This window comes from Chlorocebus sabaeus, chromosome 1 (assembly GCF_047675955.1).
Source record: "Chlorocebus sabaeus isolate Y175 chromosome 1, mChlSab1.0.hap1, whole genome shotgun sequence".
NCBI classification, from domain to species: domain Eukaryota; kingdom Metazoa; phylum Chordata; class Mammalia; order Primates; family Cercopithecidae; genus Chlorocebus; species Chlorocebus sabaeus.
In genome coordinates this window covers 116601841-116622431 of record NC_132904.1, presented here as the reverse complement: position 1 = coordinate 116622431, position 20591 = coordinate 116601841, and the positions used below count along the sequence as shown (strand labels likewise).

The following is a 20591-nucleotide window of genomic DNA, read 5'->3' as shown; positions in this document are numbered from 1 at the left end:
CTCTACTAAAAAACCTGTAGTCCCAGCTACTCAGGAGGATAAGGTGGGGATGGCTTGAGCCCGGGAGGTTGAGGCTGTAGTGATCAAACCACTGCACTTGAGCCTGGGCAACAGAGTAAGACCCTGTCTCAAAAAACAAACAAACAAACAAACAAGAAAAGAAAAGAAAAAGAAGTTGATGTCATTGCTTTTAAACCTTCTCTCTTTTCTAATAGGTGTTTAATGCTATAAATTTTTATGTAATGCTTTAATGGCAACCAACAGATTCTGGTATGTCGTGTTTTCATTTGCATCCAATACAAAATACTTTGCCATTTCCTTTTTTATTTCTACTTTGACTAAGAATTGTGTTATTTATTTTCCAATGTTTGGAGACTTTCCAAAGATCTTTTATTGATTTCTAATTTAATTCCATGGTGACCAGGACACATACTTTGTATGACTTGAATCCTTTTAATTTACTGAAATTTACTTTACAGCCCAGAATTTTGTCTGTCGTGGTAAATGTCCCATATTTGTTTGCAAACATGAGAAAAAAAAAAAGAAGTATTTGCTTGTTGGCTAGAATGTTCCAAAAATGTAATTAAATCAAATTGGTCAACAGTATCGTTTAAGTATTCTATATCCTTGCTTATTTTATCTACTTTGATTAACTACTGAAAAACGGATACTAAAATAACTGACAATGTTTGTAGATTTGTCTATTTGTCCTTTCAGTTATGTCAGTTTTTGTTACATGAATTTTGAAGTTTTGTTATTAGGTGTATACATGCCTAGATATGTCTTCTTTTTAAAGTGACCCTTTATCAGTACAAAATTACCTTTTTTATCCCTATTGATATTCTATAATCTTAAATCTACTTTATCTGATATTAATGTGGTCCAGTTTTCCTTTAATGCAGGTTAGCAGGGCACATCTTTTTCCAACCTTTTACTTTTAAACATTGTGTATTTTTAATTTTAAGGTGTGTTTCTTATAGCATACACTTGGGCTTTGCTGTTTCATCTAATCTGATAGTCTATACATTTTAATTGGGGTGTCTGGACCATTTACCTTTAGTGTGATTACTGATGTATTTAAGTCAATCATTTTGCTATTTGCTTTTTATCTCATCTGTTGCTTCCCCTTTTCTCTTTTTCATCTTTTAAATTAAATTATTTTAATTAATCAGCTGATTTTGAAAGCAATTTTAATATTCCATTAACTTGTCTGACTCTCTCACTAGATTTTAAATTATTTGAAGGCAAGGACCACATTCTATTTGATTTTGTATTCTAATTAAGTATTATGGTGCTGAGCATATGCCTGACAATTCAATACATTTTTACTACATGAATTCACTCATTACATACATTTTTATTGAGAACTATAGAGGACATAAGTTACCCCAGAAACCACAGCCTTCCTTCTAAGAGAACTCCAATTTTACTCAGTTATCTACTATTCCTCTGAGTCCAGATGACTCAGGTCAAGCCAACCCCATCTGTAGCAACAGTGATGGGCCTTTTTGGCCTAACAGTAATTCCATTCTTGGGTAAGCAATTGGTTCCGAAAAAGCCAATGAAAGTAGAAACAAAGTTCACTGGTGGCATCTATGAAAGTATTTCCTTATTCTTAACAGAATGATGTGAAACTTCTTTCTCACCCTCCCACTGAACCTCAGTGAAGAAGCAAGCGGCCTTAACAGCTACTTCGCATTCACCTTTAATGACTAGCTTAGGATGAGGCTGATTTTGATGGCAAGACTGTAAAGATGGAAAGCATCTGGGCCCCTGACATAGTTACGTCCCTAAATCAAAAATCTCTGACGCCTACCTCTAGATTTCTTTTTTATGTGAGCCAGTAAATGCGTTACTGCTTAGGTCAGTTTGACTTGTGTTTTCCGTTACAGGCAGCCAAGTGCATACAGAGTTACACAAACACCAACCTATGCCAGGAGGTTCAAGACACTGGAGGTTACGTTAGTGAGCAGATAAGGGCCTTGCTCTCAAGCAGCTTACATTCCACAGGAGGAAGATAAACTCCACAAAAAAATAATTGTACCAAACAATTTCAAATCATGGTAAGTGCAATTAAAAAAAGATATTATTTGACTAAATACATTAATTTAGTTTATTCAAAAAAGACCTTAGAGGCATTTGAGCTGAGACTTAAATGAAGGAGCCAACCATAGGAAGATCTGGGCCACAGAATTATAGGTAAACAGCTAGTACAAGAGTCACAAAGGATAAGCAGATAAATGTATTTGAGATACACAAAGTCCACTGTGGCTTAAGCATAGAAAATGACCAACAGAGTAGTAGAGTAGTGCTGAAATGAGATCCACAGAAGCAGACAGGGGCCAGCTAACCTAAGATTGTGAGCTACAGAAATAGGCTTAGAGTTTATTCATAATATAATGGAAAACCACTGGAGAGTTTTACATCATGATCTAATTTGAACACTAAGGAAGTTAAGTACAGTCTGTTTTGTTTATAGTTTATTTTGTCTCAAACATCAAATACTTATGCAGCATCTAATATGTGGAAAATACTGCATAAAGGTTATAATGTTGATACATTATTTCTCTCCCTCACTCCTCAAGCAAGAATTTCACATTATCTTGAAGGCAAATTTTTAGAAAAAAGACAAAAATAAGAAGAAACTAGTAAAGAATGGGAGGCGCTATTAAGTTGTGCTTTCTACCCTAATTTCTCTAGATTATTGTCTGAAACTCATAGTTTCTATTTTGTTTTTTAAAGCATAACAAGACTGAAACGCAATCTGGTAAACTTAGAACTATAGTTCAGCCATTAGTCTCTGCCCAGGCAAGTGTTTCAGCCTTGTTCTAACACAAGTATTTGGATTTTTCCAAGAGCTGATGTCAGGGTTTTTCACAGAGACAGAACAGCATTTATAGGCTAGAGAAGGAAAAAGGGTTTCCCCAGCAGCTATGCTCAATGTGGCCTTTGTACTGCTCCACTGCCAAAGGCAGGAAGACCCTGCTAGATAGAGCTATTTAATTCCTGGAAAAAATTCTACCCGGGGAGGGTGGAGGATGGTGATTGGCCAGATTCCCCATTAAGGAAACCTAGTTTAATTTTCTATTAAATTAAACCCAAATTTAAATGAGCTCATCAATCAGAACAAAGGTTTCTTAATTCTTATTAGAAAAAAATCATTCTGTGGAACTTGTGTATAAGGAAGAGATGAATTGGCTAGAATAAACACACATCATAGAGGTAAGGAACAATACAGCAAACTGTGTCACATTTCCTGGGGTTAGCTTCCCTGAAAAATATTCATTTGGGAAGAATGGTTAGTTGAAGACACTCAAAAGTATCAAACTACATTTGGTAGTCAAAAATTACGCTAGGTGATAGCTCCAAACATGTCATCCATTATCTGTAAGAACAATAATTAACAATTAAAATCAGTACAATAATAGCGAAAACTTGAGTAGCTTTACTTGCATACTTACAGTATCTGCTTTAAGTACTTTTTATGCATTAATTCATTTAATTATAATTCTATGAGATAAGTAAAATGTTTAGCCTTGTTTTATTGAAGAGAAATGTGGGGTTCAGAGAGGTTAAGTAACATATACAAGCTATATAACTAGTAGATGGGGGAGCTTAGATTCAAAACCTCACAGTCTAACTAGAACCCTTGCTTTCAACCTCTGGACTACCACCTTACAACAAAAACCATTATCACCTTCCCTTTGTACAGTTTTTTATTAATAGTTAACCAAAAGCTTTCACAAGTGAGACTCAGAAAACTAGATCTAGTATAATGACAAGATACTTAGGTAGAAAGGTATTCATATCCCGTTATATAGTTTTAGGAAAAGATAAGCCAACAGAAAGAACTCCCAATCCTACACAATCTGTATCTCCTAATCCCAGAGCTCAGTGGAGAATTCAGTTAATATCTCTGTGTCATATGGCAACTTGCCAGCTATACATTTGAAGAGAAACATGTCTCCACCTGAATGGCAGCATTCCTGCAAACCACTCATTCCTTCAATAAATATGTGTTCAATTCCAGGTAAAGATGGGAGAGAGCAAAAGCAATTCTATTCCATTAACCTTCCTCAATACTAAAAGCAAAAATAGAAGGCAGGAGGAGCATGAAGGAAATGATTATGATCTCAAACCATTAACTACAAAACATACTTGCCAAATCTGTTAAATTGTGGAGTGATACCAAGGAAGTCTGGTAGGCTTTGACCAGGAAACGGATTTCCCTAAACATAAAGATCACAGACGTAAAATGCAGATCCAACTATCCTTTGATTAGAAAGGGACTACCCAGGTGTGCAAATAAAACAAAGGAGTAGGGGACACTGTAGAGACCCCGAACAGCAGGAGGAGAAAAAATAAAGAAAAAATAATATGACACATTCTTAGATTTAGGACACTCCTGGATATCGAAGGGTTAGCTGCACTCCCATGTTTACTGCAGCACTATTCACAATAGCCAGTATCTATCAACAAACAAATGGATAAAGAAAATGTGGTACATATACACAATGGAGTTCTATTTGGCCATAAGAAAGAATGAGTTCCTGTCATTTGCAACAAGATGGATGGAAATGGAGGTCATTATGGTAAGTGAAATAAGCCCACAAAAGAAAGAAAGACTTCACATGTTCTCATTCATTTGTGGAAGCTAAAAATTAAAACAACTGAACTCATGGAGACAGAGAGTAGAAGGATGATTATCAGAGGCTGGAAAGGGTAGTGGGAGGGTGATTATAGTAAAAAATAATTTTACTGTACATTAAAAATAACTAAAAGAGTATAACTGGATTGTTTGTAACACAAAAGATAAATGTTTGAGGTGACAAATACTCCATCTACCCTGATGTGATTAATACACATTGCATACCTATATCAAAATATCTCATGTAATCCATAAATACATACACTTACTAGGTACCCACAAAAATTAAGAATTAAAAGACTACCTGAAAATGTATCACAGACCTAAAAGTAAAACCCAAAACTATAACACCAGAAGCAAAGAGGTGTGACCTTGGGTTAGGCAAATATTTCTTAGATATAGCAAAAGCACAATCTATAAAAGAAAAAATGATAAATTAGAATTCAAAGTTTAAAACTGTTGCTCAAGGAAATGTGAATTCTATCTCAATAAAAGTATTAAAGAGAGAAAGAGGATGCTAAGAAAATGAAAATACAAGCCACAGGCTGGGAGAAAGTATTTCTAAATCATATATCTAAAAGGACTTATGGTTGGGCACAGTGGCTCATGCCTGTAATCCTAGCACCTTGGGAGGCTAAGGCAGGCAGATTACTTGAGGTCAGGAATTCAAAACCAGCCTGGCTAACATGGTGAAACTCTGTCTCTACTAAAAATAAAATAAAATACAAAATTAGCCAGGCATGGTGGTGGGGACCTGTAATCCCAGCTACTCGGAAGGCTGAGGCAGGAGAATCGTTCGAACTCAGGAGGTGGAGGTTACAGTGAGCCGAGATTGCACCATTGCACTCCAGCCTGGGAAACAAGAGCAAAACTCCGTCGCAAAATAAAATAAAATAAAAGCACTTATATCCCAAACATATAGGAAACTCTTACAACCCAATAACTAAAAGCCCAATTAAAAACAAGATTTGAACAGATAATCCACAAAAGAAGACATATGGATGATAAAATAGACACACAAAAATATGTTTAACATTTTTAGTCATCAGATGAAATGCAAATAAAAACTATAATATGATACCATCACACACAGTTAAATGGCTAAAATTAAAAAGACTGACAAAACCAACTATTAGTGAAGTTGTACAGCAACTGGAATGTTGCTAATGGGAATGTAACACAATACAGCCACCTGGAGAAACAGTTTGGCAATTTCTTAAAAAGTTAAAATATATACCTACCACATAATCCAGCCATTCCATTCTTAGTTGTTTACCTAAGAGATGAAAGCTTATGTACACACAAAAACCTGTACGTGAATGTCCAAAGCAAACTTACTCCTAATAGTCTAAAACTTGAAACAACCCAAATGCCTCTCAACAGCTGAATGGATAAACTGTGGTATATCCACACAATGGGATATCATTCAGCAATAAAAAGAAATGAATTAATGATACACAGGAACGCAGACAAATCTCAAAATAATTATGCAGAGTAAAAGAGGCCACATAGAGCACAAACTATGTGAGTTCACTTACAAAAAGACCTGCAAATTAACCTATAATGACAAGAAAGCAAGCAAGAAAATTCAAACTACTCTATAAGGACCAAAGACAAGTCAATGAGTATACCTAGGGATGGGTGAGGAGGGGTGGAGGTGGGGAGAAATTATGAAACTGCACAAGGAAACCTTTGGGGTGAATATGTTTATTTTCTTAATGTTGGTGATAGTTTCCTAATTGTGTATTTATCAAAATCTATCAAATTATTCTCTAACCATAGGCAGTTTATTATACACCAATTACATCTCAATAAAACTGTTAAAACTCTCAAGAAGCCTAATGTTTAAATGAAACAAAACTACCAGTAAACGTTATGTTATACTTTATGAAATATATTTTAAGCAAAAGACTCAACGGTCTGAATATTTTCTACCCATTGTAAATTTACAGCATTTGAGACTATACAGCAACACATAAATAAACCAAAGAGACACTTTGCTGCTTTTTTTCTCTGCTTATATGGAATGCTTTAGTAAAGTATTTTCAAATAGAATCCTGGGTAAACCTATGGTTACCAAGTTCTATACTACCAATAATTTTGTAAAGGGCAATTCCAGCAAACTTAAGATTACTTGACTACATTTGATTGTTTCGTAGGTGTTCTTCTTTTTAAGATCCTTACACTTAGTTCCTTAAAGGATCACTGTAATGGAAAGATTAGTAATTTTGGCCCCCAGGGAATCTTTTGGTGTTAAGAATTATGAAGTTACTTCTATATTTTGCCAATGTACTATACAAGTCTATTATTTATTCATTCGTTCAAAAAATTAATTTATAACTGCATACTATGTAGCCAGGCACTAGTCTAGGTCCTTGTGACATATTTGGGGGAAGGGAAGAAGATGACAGACAATAATAATCTTAATAAATAAATGTATATTGTACATAATATAGAAGATGATATGCACTCTATCACCCTCCCCTCCCCACCACACACACTCCAACATGTACAGCAGATTATGAAGGATCAGTAATGGAAACTAAATGTAATAAAAACTCTAAAGTAATGAGAATTATTTCCATAGACCATATGTGAAAATCTTACACTGAATAGAATCATGAACCAAGATTGCCTAGTCCAACCCTCACACTTTACAGATGATGTTAAATGATTTGCTCAATCACTCAGTTCTTGGCATAAAGATTAGGATCCCTATCTCCTTTTCACTCATTGGCATCACTATTTGTGATGTCAAATAATCATGATAAAAATGCTTTCATCTATTCATATACAAACAGTGGAAAGAGCTTTAGAGTCTGACTGACCCAGGCTTCATCACTCCATGGCTTTGTTACTTATGGTAAATTACTTAACCTCTCAAAATGTAAATTTTCTCATCTATAAAAGTGAATGACAATTTTTGTTTGCTTGTTTGAACTAATGTGCATGCGATAACAAGAATGACAATAATTTCATGACTAGGTTGTTATGAGGATTAAATATAGTAGCTTATGTAAAATACCTACATGTCAGTACACAAATATATAACATTGCAATACTTACATGCTTGCACCAAAAATGGTACATCATATGCATGAGTTTTTTATATCCTCTACTAGACTATAAACTCGATATATATCTAAAGTATCTAGCATAATGTAAATGCTCAGTAAGAATTTGTTAATTTGTTAATACTTCTGAGGAGTCAAACAGCTTTCAAAATGTGGCAAACAGTATGATAACTCATACCATGATGTAAGTAATCGAATTAACTGAAAGCTCCATAGTACGCTTCAACATGTTTTCAGTCTGTCTTTCCTAAAAAGAGAAGTCTGTAGCACTTAAACGCTTTTTAATGTCATAAATTATGGTCCTAGCTCTTTCTGTCCACAAGAAAATAATTCTCACCATGAAAAATACTTTCAAGAGAAAACAAAAAAAATCTTCAGCATTTTACACTACTTCTTTTCACGTTCATCCCTTGGTTTCCTGTATTTGCAGCTATAATTGGAAAGAAAAAGAGAGCAGAATGCAATTCCAGTGCCATCACAGCAACTCGGCAGCTTCTTCAAATTTATAATCAACATTTTAGCTGACAAGAGCAAAAATACCACAAACTGAACAAAGGATAAAATAATTCAGGTTGATAAGATTGTTTGGTGCCATGGACACCACGTTTTCCAAATGATTATATATTTCAATTTAGTTTCCAATGCAAAAACAGGAAGATTACTCTGTAAAAACACTCCCTTCCCCCACTGTAATATTAATCCCCACCCCCTATATCCCATCCATGGTCTCTTGGGTATCAAAGGGAAACAACCATCCTGAAGCATGAGATAATTAAATCACAATTCACAGAATAATACGTCAAAGTCTCTCAGATTCAAGACAGGTTATGCCAATTCAGTTCTAAAAAGGTAACAGAAGAATGCTGCATCCTATTCTTTTGAATAAAGATATCCTTGCAATGCTGGATGTTAAAACCTTTGTTCTAAAGCTAAGCAATTAAGGTACGGGTTTTCAAAACTAGGAATTTTCTTCCTTAGGTCAAATTAGGTTTTTTAAAACATGATAAAAATCCTAAAAGCTATTGTGAGAAATAATAATGAACAATGTAAAAATATCCTTTTCCTTTTTATTTTATTCCTGTTACAGGTACATCCCTTTCACTGAAGCTATTTTTCTACCATTTTGCTCCATTTTATACACGACCCAGAAAACAAAGACTGCTGTAGATTACCTGGATCACCGGACAAATCAGCAGACAAGCAAAAGCTCAAAAGGCTCGTTTCCATGGAGTAGAAGAAAATGAAATCCTCACCAAAATACCACTCCCTTAGCAATCCTAAGCTTTTTCTTTACATATACATTCGATATCCTTGGAAAGGCATTTGTCGGATGATTTTACTGACCACAAGAGGGATGGTAAGAAGAAACCCCACCTCTTCTCCCACCCCCAGTCATCTACCATCATCATCCGAAGCCCAACACTGCGCTGCTAATGGAAAGACAGAGAACAGCATCCATGTACATTTCCCTAGAATAACACTCAGGAAAATATACATAATATAAAGAAAGCAAGGATTTGGCTAATTCTTTAGCAGAACAGGCCAAATAGCGCCCATAAAATTAAAAATACTTGCAAAAAAGATTCAATTATAAAGCCACAAAAAAAAACCCTAATTTTCTTCTTGAATACAGTATGATTTTTAAATTGGGAATTTCCCAAATACAGTGCCAAAAAATGGAGTCCCTCAAATACCTTAAAATTCAGTTGTTGTTACTGCTCCTTTTCGTAAAGCCAGATAAACCAAGTAAGTTAGGATTTACCAAAAAAAAAAAAAAAAAAAAAAAAAATTTGTTGGTAGTATTACCCCTTCAAAGAAAATCTGGGACAGGAGGTGGGAGTAGAGGAGAAACAGATTTAAAACATGGGGGGAGGAAAAATATTTTCTGCCCCAATAAAGCCTAATTAAGTCTGTAAGCAAGACTGGGAGGATTGAAATTTCTTCATGCTACTCTGTCTGTTTGTGTTTGATTATTGTGAATCTTCCCAGGTCTCAAACTATGCCCTAGGCATTATGTCTGGCATTCTGTTAACTATAGCAGCCTGGCCACTTACAGTAGAATGAGGGAGGAACAAGAGACAGACTCATGCAATCTAATCCCTAGAAGCCATGTAATTTTGCTAAAACAATAATTTGCCTCAAACACTGCTCTAAAAAATGCATTGCTGTACTAAGAAGACTCAACCTCTACTTTCCTTTTCTGAAGCATCAACCCAACTTGACAATTTGCAGGCACACAATTTCTGGGATCAATATATAAGTAATGAATGAAAAACATGTTGTTTTATAAAACATACTCCTTAAAACATTTGAATATATCTAATTTATAATAGTTAAATCCCAGTAATCACTTTATCCACATAAATTATAGCTCAAGGTTCTGTGAATTTTGAAGGAACTCACAGAACCTCACAACTACAGTTAGTGATCTATGAAGAATCAGCTTCCAGGGAACACATACCTTGGCAAAAGTAGTCAAAAAATATATATTATATATAGGTACAGGTATAATATATATATTACACAAAGGTATAGATATGTATTTAAAAGGTTCTGTATATCTTCTAAACTACAGACTAATGATTCTCACATGGAATGAAAGAACAAATTTATCGAACCCTGTAAGTAGTTACTAAAGAAATAGTTACTGATCAAGACAATAGTCTAGATTTGCTAAAAACAAGGCAGACTAGACTACTGCCTGCCGCTATCATTACACTTCCTCCACCTATACTGAGGTCTCATGTGTCTCTGATGCTTGGCACTTTCTGACCAGCCCAAGGATCCTAAGAAACACTAAGCTCCCCATATGTCAAAGCCTGTGTTGGCTGATGAGGCAATTTCTCACACAGGACAGCTTAGAACTTGAAGCCAACTAATTTCATGTCTCAACATCGCTATCATCCTAGATCACCAAACAAAACTTTAGTCATCCATTAATCATGTGACGTCTCTCTTCCAAAAAATCTTCCACTGTTCCCCTCTCTATCAAACTTTTTCACTGTGTACTCTAGGACAGGGGTCTCCAACTCCTGGGGTGCAGACAATACCGGTCCATGATCTGTTAGGAACCAGGCCACACAGCAGGTGGTGAGCAAGTGAAGCTTCAGCTGTATTTACAGCTGCTCCCCATTACTCACATTACCACCTGAGCCCCACTTCCTGTCAGATCAGTGGTGGCATTAGATTCTCAGAGGAGCAGGAACCCTATAGCGAACATAAGAGGGATCTAGGTTGCACGCTCCTTATGAAAATCTAATGCTTGATGATCTGTCACTGTTTCCCATCACCCACAGATGGGACCGTCAAGTTGCAAGAAAACAAGCTCAGGGTTCCCACTGATTCTACATTATGGTGAGTATATAATTATTTCATTATATATTACAATGTAATAATAATCAAAATAAGGTAGACAATAAATGTAATGCGCTTGAATCACCCTGAAACCATCCCACTACCTGTCCTCCCCCGATCACCCTCCTAGTCCCACTGAAAAACTGTCTACAACAAAACTGGTCCCTCGTGCCAAAAAAGTCGGGGACCGCTGCTCTAGGACTCTTTCCACAAGAAACCAAATATCACTACACTCTTAACTTCAGAGAATGCACTCCAAACGCTGCCTTAACCAACACCTCGCTCTCCCGCAAAGACACTGTTTCCCTTACTGCCTTTTCTTTCTTTTTTTTTTTTTTTTTTTTTTTCCTGAGACGGAGTCTGGCTCTGTCACCCAGGCTGGATGGAGTGCAGTTGCCTGATCTCCGCTCACTGCAAGCTCCGCCTCCTGGGTTTGCACCATTCTTCTGCCTCAGCCTCCTGAGTAGCTGGGACCACAGGCACCCGCCACCATGCCCAGCTAATTTTTTGTATTTTTAGTAGAAATGGGGTTTCACTGTGTTAGCCAGGATGGTCTCAATCTTCTGACCTCGTAATCCACCCGCCTCGGCCTCCCAAAGTGCTGGGATTGATTACAGGCGTGAACCACTGCGCCTGGCCCCCTTACTGCCTTTTCTAATGGAAGCCACCCCTTATTCCAAATCCCAATGCTTTCAGAGGCCAGAGGAAATTTACAATTTTCTTAATTTTTCTGACTATCCAAATAACCAATGCATATATAAAAAGGTGCTCAACTTTAAGGAAATGTAAATTAAAACCACAATGAGAGAGAGAGAAATAGAATGAATGAATATATACAGTACTTATGAAGATATAAAGCACCTAGAAACTACATCCACTGATCAGAATATAAATTGGTACAATCACTCCAGAAAATTATTAGGTAGAATCAGCTAAAGCTGAACCAGCAAACTCCACAACTAGGCAGAAATGTGTATGTATGTTCACAAAAAGACATGTCTGTGAAGGTTCCCAAATAGCACTGTTAGTAATAATACCAAGCTAGAACTACCTAAATGTCCATCTGCAGTAGAATGGATTTTTAAAACTGCCATATACTCATACATTAGAATATTAGTCAATAAAGCAAATGAATTGTGACCACTCATACAGATAAATGTCATAAACAATTCAAAAGAAAGACACTGGATTAGAAAAGAGCACATACTGCACGACTCCATTTCTATAAAGAACAAAAGCAGTTGAAAGTTAAACACAGAGTTACCAAACGACCTACAATCACACTCTTAGGTATTTACACAAGGGACTTGAAAACTTATATCCACACAAAAACCTGGTCATGGACATTTACAGCAGCTTTACTCCCAATGCTAAAAACTGAAAGCAACTAACAATGGCCTTTAATGGGGGAATGAAAAAACAAATTATGCTTCATCCACACAATGGAATACTACGACATTTTTTAAAACAAATGAACTACTAATTTACACAACATGGATGAATCCTAAATACATTTTACTACATGAAAGAAGCCTGACACAATCTTTGGATTTTTCATGTATTTTACTACATGGAAAAATCCAAAGACTGTATCATTTCATTTATACAACACTCTGGAAAATGCAGAAGTAGAGAGACAGAAAATAGATTAGTAGTTGCTAGGGACTAGAGGAGAGGAGAGTGTTTGACTACAAAGGGGATGCACAGGAGGACAATTAGGGTGCAGGATCTGTTCTGTATATTAGGGTGGTGAATACATGACCCATTGCATTTGTCTGAACCCACAGAACGGCATAGGACAAAGAGTGAACTTCAACAAATGTTAACCAAACAACAACCACTAATATCAACCAAAATGTCAGAAGATCCCAAGATGAAATGTGGATTGCAACAAATGAAGCTAACTGCATTATAAATGTATGACATAACTTCACTGAAGGGGTGATGAAAAAGGAGCTAACCTAACAAACTTTGGAACACGGTGTTTTGACTTGAAATTGTAAGGCTAATGACAAAAGAAATTGTACATAAATACTGTACTCATGGGGTTTGGGGTAATAATTCTAAATTTGCTTTTCATGTGTACATGGGTTGAACAAATAAGTGAATGGATAATGGGGTGGCTGGAGCCAGGTTTCTCATGGTCGGACAAGGAAGTCACAGATTAACAAGAAACGACTAGAGTGAACCTTGTGCTACTGGATTATAATCAGAGATATCAATATCAACTCATGTTTAACTTAACATATATGCAAACTGATACATATAGAAACAAGAGATGTATGTGTATACATGGGTTAGTATACACACAGATATTACCTAGCTCTGTCCCCTGAGAGGGCCTAAAAGCAATGATACTCCAATAGCAATGAGCACACCTAGTAACTACATTTTGGTTCCTAAATAAAAGGAATGCTAGTTCCTTCAAATGGCTGATTCTACAGCTGGCGCAAAGAGAATACAAGATGAGCCTGGAGCATCTTATAGTACATCAGGAGATGTTCAAAAAACAAAAGAGACATAAACACTAACCGGAAAACCTTCCCAATAGTCAAAGTTGGAACAATTTAAGCAGAAGAAAAGAAACCTAGCATTAGAACTCAAAGTATAGAATAAACATACATGAGTCCATACTGATATAAATGACTGAATAAACAGAGAAATGTGGGGAAACATCCAAATCTTCCTTACAGAATAATTTCAAACCATATATGTAGATATCTCCCCCTTCCCAAAGTGCGGGTTGGACTCACAGAGAATAGTGAAGAAACCTAGCAAACACTATCTCAACCAAGTGGTCATGGTTAACATCACCAGTGATGCCACGTGGACATCATGCACACCTGATGACAGGAAAAGGGGATTCTTTCCAAAAACACATAACCCAGTCTAATACTGAGAAACAGCAGCAAACCCAGACTGGGGGACATTCTACAAAGTCCTCAGGGATGGCAAGGTCGTGACAAACAAGGAAAAACTGAGAAACTGTCACAAACCAAGAGACTGGGGAAACATGAAAACTATAAGCAATGTGGTATTCTAAAATTTGATCCTAGAAAAGAAAGAAGTCATTAATGAAAAAGCAGGAAAAATCCAAATGAAGTATGAAGTTTACTTAACAGTAATGTACTGAGGTCGGTTTCTTAGTTTTGACAGATAATACCACCATAACGTAAGATGTCAGCAATAAGGAAAACTAGGTGTGGGGTATGGGAACTCTATGTGAGATTTCCCATATTTGTGCAACTTTTCTCTAACTAAAAAATTAATCCAAAAAAAGTTTAAGGATCAATCTATGGTACTAGAAGTCAGAATAGTGGGTACTCTCAGGGGGCAGTGAATTTAATTGCTTGTTGAAAAACATTTCCACAAAGAAAACTCACTTCACTGGTGAATTATCACAAGCATTTAAAGGAAGAGATAACAATTCTACACATGACACTTCCCAAAAAATTTTCTGAGGCCAACATTGTCTCAGTATCAAAACAAGGCAATGACATTACAAGAAAACTGAACACAAACATCCCTTGGGAACAAAGGAACAAGAACAATCATCAAAATATTAGTAAACCAAATCTATTAATAAATAAAAATAATAATACATAATAAAGAGACCATTAGGATAAACCAAATGGGGTTTATCCTAAGAAAGCCAGGTAGGTTTAACACTCAAAAATCAATGTAATTCACTGTATCACCAGTCTAAGAAAGAAAAGCCTCAGATGAAAATACCTCCTGGCAAATTAAAACAGAAAAAGAAAAAAGAAAAGCCATATGATCATCTAAACAGATACAGAAACAGCATATGACTAAATTCAGTATCTGTTAATTATAACATTTCATACAAGCTAGGAATAGAAGGTAACTTCTCCAAACTGATAAAGAGTACGGGAAAAAAAAAAATCATACTTAATGGTAAAATACTGAATGCTTTCCATAAGATTGAGAACAATGCAAAGATGTCTACATGTCTGCTTTCACCGCTTCTTTTAATATTTTAGCCAAATAAGTAAGACAGTGAAAATAAATATATAAAAGGCTTACACCTTTTAAAGTAAAACTTTTTAATAACATGACATTATGTAAAACTCCAGAGATCTATATAAAAAAGCACCAAAAAGCAAGTTTAGTAACAGTAAGATCAACATACAAAAATCAATTGTATTTCTACATATTACCAATAAACAATTAAAAATCAATTTTTAAATGCTATTTATAACCTCAAAACACATAAACTTAACAAACCATGTGCAAGCCCTGTATGCTGAAAACTATGTAACATTTACAGAGAAATTAAAGAAGACTACTTAAATGGAGAGAGAGATTATGCCAATGGATTGGGAGACGTAATTTAAGATGTCAATTCTCCACATTCTGATTGAGATTCAACACAATCACAAAATCCCAGTCTGTTTTCTTTAAATAGAAATTGACATGCTGACTCTAACATTCATATGGAAATGCAAAGATCTAGAAGAGCCAAAACAATTTTTAGGAAAACAACAAAATTGGAAGACTTATATTACCTTATTTAAAGACTTAAAGCTTAGGTAATAAAGACATAAGGATAGGCATATTGATCAACAGAACATAATAAAGAAACCATAAATACAACTATACATAGACAGTCTATTAAGTTTTTAACACAGATGCCAAAACAATTCAATGGGAAAAGGACAGTCTTTTCTGCAAATGGTACTGGAAAACATGCCAAAACACGCACAAACTTTAATCCTTTCCTCACGCCATATACAAATGTTAGCTTGATACGAATCACAGGCCTAAACATAACAGCTAAACTATACAACTTCTGGAAAAAATTAGGAGAACATCTTCTGCAACCTTAGGTTAAGTCAAGATGTTTAAGATAGGGACCAAGAAGCATGAACACAAAATAAAAAGTTGATATATTGAATTTCATCAAAATTAATAATTTATGCTCTTTGAAAGGCACTGTTAAGGAAATAAAAGGACAAGCCACAAACAGAAAGAAAAACGTTTTCTAAATGTAACTGACAAATGACCCATATCTTACCTCTCAATAATAAGACAAAGACAAGCCAACTTCTTAAAAGATTTGAACAGACACTTCACAAAAGAAAACAAAAGGCCAATAAGCAAATGAAAAGTCCTCAATATCATTAATCATTAGAGAAATGCAAATAAAAAGTAGAGTGAGATGCCATTCACACCCACTACAATGACTAAAATTAAAAAGACTGATACTACCAAGTGTTGATGAGGATGTAGAACAAGTGAAACTCTTGCACATTTCTAGTGGGAATGTAAAATGACAGAGGCACTTTGGAAAACAATTTGGCAGTTTCTTATAAAGTTAATCAAGGCCAGGTGTGGTGGCTCACGCCTGTAATCCCAGCACTCTGGAGGCTGAGGTGGGAGGATCCCCAAGTTCAAGACCAGCCTGGACAACATAGTGAGACCCCATTTCTAAAAACATAAGTAAAAGAATTTTTTAAAAGTTAATCGTATATTTACCATATGACTCAGCAATTCTACTCTGAGATGTTTACCAAAGAGAAACGAAAATACATTCTACACAAAAACTTACAGGAAAATGTTCAGATTTATTCAAAATAGCCAAAAACTGGAAACAATTCAAACCTCCACCAACAGGTCAATGGATAAAGAAATTGATTTATTCATACAATGTAATACTATTATGGTAAGAAAAAGGAACAAACTACCACTATATGAAACAAATTGGATGCATCTGAAAAGTATTAAGCCTAAAGAAAGAGAAGAAAGCCCGGGCATAGTGGCTCATGCCTATAATACCAGCACTTCACAGGGATCAAGGCAGGAGGATTACTTGAGCCCAAGAGTTTGAGGCCAGCCTGGGCAACACGGCAAGACCCCATCTCTACAAAATACTAAAAAATTAGCTAGGTGTGGTGGTGTGCACCTGTGGTCCCAGCTACTTGGAAGTCTGAGGTAGGAGGATCACTTGAACCCAGGATATTAAGCCTGCAGGGAGCTGTGTTTGTGCCACTGTACTCCAGCCAGCCTGGGTAACAGAGACTGCCTTAAAAGAAAGAAAAAAAAAAAATCAGAGAAGACAGACACAAAAAGATTACATACTGTACATGATTTCATTTATATGAAGTAGGAAAGGCAAAACTATTGTGACAGAAAGCAGAGAGAACTTTTTGGGGTGATGAAAATGTTATATACCTTAATTATGCTGGTTGTGGTGGTTAAAAAGTATACACACTTGTCAAAGTTCATCAAAGTACACAGTTAAAATGAGTGAACTTAAGGAAGTCAGTATATCAAAGAGACCTGCACTCCTATCTTTATTGACGCACTATTCACAATAGTCAAGATTTGGAAACAACGTAAGTGTCTATCAACAGATAAATGAATAAAGAAAATGTGCTACATATACACAATGGAGTATTACTCAGCTATATATAAGAATGAGATCCTGTCACTTGCAACAACATAAACAGAACTGAAGGTCATTATGTTAAGTGAAATAAGCCAGACACAGAAAGACAAACTTCACATGTTCTCATTCATTTGTGGGAGCTAAAGATTAAAACATCTGAACTCATGGAGACAGAAAGATGTTTACCAGAGGCTGGGAAGGGTAGTAGGGGGTTGGGGAAGTTGGGATTGTTAAAGGATACAAAAATATAGTTCGATAGAATAAGATCTAGTATTTGATAGAACAGGGTGATTACAGTCAACCATAATTTACTGTAAATTTAAAAATGACTAGAAGAGTATAATTGGAATGTTTGTAACATAAAGAAAGAATAAATGCTTGAGGTAATGGATACCCCATTTACCTCAGTGTGATTATCATGCATTGTATCCCTGTGTCAAAATATCTTGTGTACTCCATAAATATAAATACCTATGCCCATAAAAATTATAATGATGAATTTTATATGTAAATTATATCCCAAAGTCTATTTTTTAGAAGATAAAAAGAAGGAAATAAGTCCCAGTGTCTAGAATTTAAATCGTGGATAAACTGACCAGCCTCTCTAACTTCCTACTTAAAACAGGAACCTAAGTTTTTCCCTCAGATAAACAAAATCTTTAGAATTTGGCAGGAAAGGAAACCTTTATTTCAAAAATACAATTTAAAAATACAATCTGAACATTTAAAAAATCTAATTCTCAACTCTGAACACATTATTTGTAATATTTCAATGGGTGGTATATCAATATGATGATTTATTTAATAACTAAAGCCCAAGCAATTACCAGAGCAATTCACCTAACTAGGATATTCCTACCAGAACCAATACTTTACACTGGAGAAATCTGATAAACATTATTTTGGTGATCAAGGTCATCATCAATAGTCACATATCATGCTGGTAGTAAGTACCCTTGGCATGAGTTGATGAAGATGTTACTTTACCTCTGTGATCTTCCTTCCAACAACCCACACTCCAGTCTAATCCTAAGAAAAACATCAAGCAAATTCTAATATAGGGGCATCCTACAAGAAACGTGACCAGTACTCATCTGACTGTCGAAACCATCAAGAACAAGAAAAATCTGAGAAACTGTCACAGCCAAGAGGAGGTTAAGGAACATGACAAACTAAATATAATGTGGTTTCTGAGGACAGGAAAAGAACAATAGGTAAAAACTAAGGAAATCTGAATAAACTACAGACTTTAATATTAATGTTAACACTGGTTCAGTATCAAATGTACGATACAAATGTAATATGTTAATAATAGGGGAATCTGAGCATGCATATGGGGTGTATGTTCTTTTCTAGCTTCTCTTTTTCTGTAAATCTAGCCTTGTTCTCAAAAACAAACTTTTTATTTAAAAACAAAACAAAACAAAACAAAAGTCCACCCCATCAGAACTCGGAACACTACAGGTAAAGGAAAGTTGCAAAGGGGAAAGGAATCAAAAAAATAATTGTATGGGTGCTTTTTTTTTAAGAATATCATTACAGTGTTGGTAGAAAATATTGTAAAGCTCTTTTTTTTTTTAACTATTTAATGGAAAAAGAGAAAACATAAAAGGAAAGGTCAAAAAGATGATCTAACAGGGATGTTAAAAATACTTCCCAATGCTTATACAGCTGTACTGGTGTTCTGACGTCAATCTCAAGACTCCCATGGATTATACCAACAATTCACTCTTTGGTGTTTGCTGTTTAAGTTTCAAAGTAAAACCAGTTGTTAATGAATGTTCACAGTTTCCATGATAAGGAGACACACTCTGCCTAAAACCTGAGGCATACAGTGGCTAACTGTGGCAGGAGGAAGGGCAGAAAAAGAGAGAGTCTTTCTGGGCATGTTTATTTGAGTTTAAATTAAGTCTTCTCTCTTAGCTCTTTGGGCCATTCATCTGCCGATTCGTTCTTTTCACTGAGAAACTAAAGTGAAAATACCAATCTCTTTCATTTTGTTGATAAATCTGAAGATCTCATGGGTAAAAGCAAATTACTAGTATACCCTTCTAAACTGAGAGTTGACATCCACAAATTTATGAAATTTCAAAGTACAGAATACCTGTATATTGTATGGTGGATTTACCTTAATAGAGCTATGTTAGCAATCTGAATCATTAATATGTATGACTCAATGTAATGAGTTAGTCATAAAAGCATAATCTTCACTGTAACCATCAAATACGTTTTTCACATTTTAAAAGGAAAAATTTTTTTTAAATATGTAATTCTTTTCTATGTTTGCAAGAACATGAGAACTGAGATCATTAAACTAAAAATCACGAGGTCAGTTTTGCATACTGGAAGTTAACTTGTACTATGCTGTATTAGAAGAAAATAACTTTTATCACAACACATATTTAAAATCCATATTTAGCTAAAATAAGGCCATCTACTCCAGAGGAGATTGATCCTTAGCCTTGTAAACCTTTAAGGTCAAGAAGAAAAATCAGCTGAAGAGCTCAGTAGCTCAATGAAGTTGTTTTCATCAAATGTCATAATGTTCACACACATATTTAGCCACAAACAGTAACCCAACCGTATTGTCATAAGTACCCCACTACTCTTTATAGGTGCTTAAATAAAAATGAATGAACGTTTCTTCAGTATCCCTAGATAAAATTTCCCCAGCAATGTCAAAACTGCTGAATTGTGAGATATCTTTAAAAAATTCTAACTAGGCAATTCCTTTTTATGAAAAAAAGCATATCTAAAAGTCATAGCATCTCTCCTACACTGAACAATGGTTATACTCTGAAATGATCATAGGAAAAGGAAACAGGAGGAACCGTGCTTGGTTAACCAGCCACTAGATGGAAAAACATTTCGTTACGGGTGTCCACAAAAATACATTTTTTGGCCGGGCGCGGTGACTCACGCCTGTAATCCCAGCACTTTGGGAGGCCGAGGCGGGCGGATCACCTGGTGTGAGGAGTTTGAACCAACCTGACCAACATGGAGAAACCCCGTCTCTACCAAAAATACAAAATTAGCCGGGCGTGGTGGCGCACGCCTGTAATCCCAGCTATTCAGGAGGCTGAGGCAGGGGAATCCCTCGAACCCA

The 20591-nt window shown here is 35.6% G+C and overlaps 1 protein-coding gene across 4 annotated transcripts in view; it reads right to left on the bottom strand.

The window, feature by feature from the left end:
• ARHGEF12 (Rho guanine nucleotide exchange factor 12) overlaps positions 1 to 20591 on the bottom strand; it is a 147258-nt gene that overhangs the window by 90123 nt on the left and 36544 nt on the right. The window contains exon 1 of one of the 4 annotated variants that reach the window (XM_038005088.2): positions 8895 to 9055. The exons of the other annotated variants lie outside the window; for them this stretch is intronic. The gene's annotated coding sequence lies outside the window, so the exon portion shown is untranslated. Of the gene's footprint in view, positions 1 to 8894; positions 9056 to 20591 lie in introns of those variants that run through there. 4 annotated transcript variants of the gene reach the window in all.